Source organism: Triticum dicoccoides, unplaced genomic scaffold, assembly GCF_002162155.2.
Source record: "Triticum dicoccoides isolate Atlit2015 ecotype Zavitan unplaced genomic scaffold, WEW_v2.0 scaffold70751, whole genome shotgun sequence".
Taxonomy (NCBI): domain Eukaryota; kingdom Viridiplantae; phylum Streptophyta; class Magnoliopsida; order Poales; family Poaceae; genus Triticum; species Triticum dicoccoides.
The window spans coordinates 8,302-12,888 of NW_021293676.1; positions in this window are offsets into that span (position 1 = coordinate 8,302).

Here is a 4,587-nt window from a genome sequence, read left to right on the forward strand (position 1 = left end):
GGTGCACTCTCCATCGGCGACTCCCGCGAGGACGGCGATGACACGCCAGGGCCGTGTCGCCACCGATGCACTCTCCACCGGTGACTCCGGCAAGGACGACGATGACGCGTCGGGGCCTTGTAGCCCCGGTGCACTCTCCACCAGCGACTCCCGTGATAACGATGACAACATGTCGGGGCCATGTAGCCCCTGGTGCACTCTCCCCCGGTGCACCCTCTGCGGCAGACTGACGACATGCCACGGCTGCGCAACCCGGGAGCACTCTCCGTCGGCCACACTCACATGTCGGCCTGCCTTGAAGACGACAACGTCGGGGTTGCCCTTCGTGCGCAGACCCCGGCGATTCCTTCATGCCGGACTCACTATCGGCGACGACGTGGTTGGACTACCGCTCGTGCGCAGCCCCGGCGCGCTCTTCACTATTAACGACAACGTGTCGGCGGGGTGCCATCTACACCTCCGCCGACATCGAGCGCCTCAAAGAGGGGCGTCGTCCACGCCTTCGCCGATGCGGAGCTTGGCCAGGGTGACGATCCATGTACATCGCCACCACCGTAGAGCCCGTTCAAGGCGGGCGTCGTCTACATTGTTGCGGACACGACCCATCATTTGGCTTCGTTCCCACCGACTCTCGGCTCGACAAGGCTGCTGGCTACACCGACACGCTTATTGAGTGGGCGATACTGCCCAAGTCTACTCCAACACCCACACTGATGCACATCATCAACATTGTCCTAACGCCGGCGAGGCGAAGCTATACTCCACCGACACGTCTTTATCCGATAAAGCAAACCACTACTTGATATGCTAACGAGGCAATGTCAAGTCATCCAGTCCGACACCAACAAGGCGGACATCACTAGGCCGGGCACCGACGAGGCAAAGGCCGCCCACATCTTCATCATCGGACATTGACACGGCGGAGGGGAATGGCTAAGCATAGCCGGGGCGATGGGCATATCGCTCTCCCCTTCCACTTCATCACCATCTACACCAACCTCACGGAGAAGACCAGACCAGAAGACGACGACCATTGCAGCATCTTAATCGGAGGTGGTTCGTGAGCTTGACTCGCGGACGTAATTAAGCGGGAGCTTTCCGAGGCCCTGTGAACCAGAACCTCACATCGCCGAAGTCATTTTGGCCGCGCCAGCAGGCCATGGAGCGCACTCTTAATAGGGACTTTGTAATTTTGTTTCTCGACACGAGATTAATAAAAATACATATTTTCCTATGTTTTTTCTTTGTGTACTTAGTACACTGGCACGCCCGCACTATTTTTTATTTTTTTCGTGTCAAACAGAGCCATCGCAGCTCCGCCACCAATCTGGACGGTGGTTCGTGCCGCCACCTCCAGCACGTGCCGTCGCCACCAAGCCGTCACGCCACACCACACCGCTGCGGACCCCGCCAAGACCGTCACAACTCCATGCCTCCCGTTGTGCTCTGTCGTCGGACACCACCACACCAAGCACCCAACGCAACCGCCAGCACCACCACCGTGCCTGGCAACCGTGGAGGCCCAGCGTCACCACGCCTGCCGGCAGCCACGACCGGGTACGGGCCGGCCAGATCCAGATCCAAAGAAGAGGATCGGGGCGGAACCGAAACCAGCGGCCATCACTGCCGCAGGCGCCACCGTCGGACGGGGCTCAAACCATCCCCGCAGACACCACGCCACCACGCGCCGCCTGAGACAGAGCCACACGCCAAGGCCATGGGATGGGGAGTTGCGCCGTGGAGAGGCCCCGCCGCCGCCGGCCCTGCTCGGGCTTTGCCCGGGAGCGGCCCTCGGCGACGGGGAGGGGGAGGGGAGGGACGAGGGTCGGCCGGCGGCGGCAATCGAGGGTTCCCCCCGTGTCGCCTCGAGGAGGGACGCGGGGGTCGGGGGAAAGAAGAGGTCCGAACGATGCTACGCCAAAGCGTTTTTTCGCCGAGCCAAAGCTCAACAGGACAGTGTTTAGTGTTAATTTTTTGCCCAACATGAGATGTACATGTGCAATCACTAGGATTACTTGATCGATAATTTCTACTGAATTCAGGCTGTAATGTGTTCCCATGTTCCCCTTAATATCTCTCTCTCTCTCTGTGTGTATATATCACCATCATGATCTAGTACAAATTAGGAGAGAGCATAGTTGTAGCAACTAATTTTACAGAAATCCCTTCTGGAGCTCGGCCTCTAGTGAGGTCTCCAAATTCAAAATTCAAAATTCATCAAAATTCATATTTCTACATTTCAAAATATTTTGAAAAAAATATAGATATACATGAAGGCATAACACACATGTGTGTAAATTTTCAGGGTAAAATACGTTGAAATGAGGGCTGTGCAAAAAAATCTGGGGTTGTTTAACACATGACACTATTCATCCTCCCAGGCCATGAATATGTCTTTTTTGTACATGTCGCAACTCAAGGTATTTCATCATGAATTTTAACGCACATGTGGGTTACGTTCTTACATACACGCATATTTTTTTCAGAATGTTTTGAACCTTAAAAGTTTGAATTTGAAATTTTCAAAAATAAAGGCCTCCATGAAGCTCGGCCTCCAAAACCCCTTTCTCCTAATTTGAAGTGATTCACAATGAAGTTGTCTGTCATTCATTCATCATTCATTATAAAACACAAGTTGTCTGTATACATACGTACATACATACTTACAGAGGTAGATAGTTAATTAGCAAGCATGGTCCACATAATCAATCAATCAATCAATCAGCTAAGAAGAAGAAGAAGAAGAAGAAGAAGAAGAAGAATGGAAGAAGAGGCTATTTAATTTAATTTAAAGGACATGTTTCTCGTTTATGGAAGTGACGAAGAGCTCGCCGTAAAGGGTTACGTCGACGCTAGCTTCGACACAGATCTGGATGACTCTAAGTCACAAACCGGATACGTGTATATGTTGAATGGTGGAGCAGTAAGCTGGTGCAGCTGCAAGCAGAGCGTCGTGGCGGGATCTACATGTGAAGCAGAGTACATGTCAGCCTCGAAGGCAGCGCATGAAGCAATATGGGTGAAGGAGTTCATCACCGACCTAGGAGTCATACCCAATGCGTCGGGGCCGATCAAACTCTTCTGTGACAACACTGGAGCTATTGCCCTTGCCAAGGAGCCCAGGTTTCACAAGAAGACCAGGCACATCAAGCGTCGTTTCAACTCCATCCGTGAAAATGTTCAAGATGGAGACATAGATATTTGCAAAGTACATATAGATCTGAATGTCGCAGATCCGTTGACTAAACCTCTTTCGCGAGCAAAACATGATCAACACCAGAACTCTATGGGTGTTCGATTCATCACAATGTAACTAGATTATTGACTCTAGTGCAAGTGGGAGACTGTTAGAAATATGTCCTAGAGGCAATAATAAAAGGATTATTATTATATTTCCTTATTCATGATAATTGTCTTTATTCATGCTATAATTGTATTATCCGAAAATCGTAATACACGTGTGAATACATAGACCATAATATGTCCCTAGTAAGCCTCTAGTTGACTAGCTCGTTGATCAACAGATAGTCATGGTTTCCTGACTATGGATATTAGATGTCGTTGATAACGGGATCACATCATTAGGAGAATGATGTGATGGACAAGACCCAATCCTAAGCATAGCACAAGATCGTGTAGTTCGTTTTGCTAGAGCTTTTCCAATGTCAAGTATCTTTTCCTTAGACCATGAGATCGTGTAACTCCCGGATACCGTAGGAGTGCTTTGGGTGTACCAAACGTCACAACGTAACTGGGTGACTATAAAGGTGCACTACAGGTATCTCCGAAAGTGTTTGTTGGGTTGACACGGATTGAGACTGGGATTTGTCACTCCGTAATACGGAGAGGTATCACTGGGCCCACTCGGTAGTGCATCATCATAATGATCTCAAAGTGACCAAGTGTCTGGTCACGGGATCATGCATTACGGTACGAGTAAAGTGACTTGCCGGTAACGAGACTGAACGAGGTATTGGGATACCGACGATCGAGTCTCGGGCAAGTAACGTACCGTTTGACAAAGGGAATTGTATACGGGGTTGATTGAATCCTCGACATCGTGGTTCATCCGATGAGATCATCGAGGAGCATGTGGGAGCCAACATGGGTATCCAGATCCCGCTGTTGGTTATTGACCGGAGAGCCGTCTCGGTCATGTCTGCGTGTCTCCCGAACCCGTAGGGTCTACATACTTAAGGTTCGGTGACGCTAGGGTTATTAGGAAGACTTGTATGTGATTACCGAATGTCGTTCGGAGTCCCGGATGAGATCCCGGACGTCACGAGGAGTTCCGAAATGGTCCGGAGGTGAAGATTTATATATGGGAAGTTGTCATACGGTCACCGGAAAGTTTCGGGGGCATATCAGTATTGTACCGGGGCCACCGGAGGGGTTCCGGGGGTCCACCGGGAGGGGACACCTCTCTTGGAGGGCCTAATGGGCCGTAGGGGGCAGGGAACCAGCCCCCGGAGGGCTGGGCGCGCCCCCCCTTGGGCCCATGCGCCTAGGGTTGGGGGGGAACCCTAAGGGGGGCGCCCCCCTTGCTTGGGGGCAAGCCCTCTCCCTTGGCCGCCGCCCCCCCCCCCC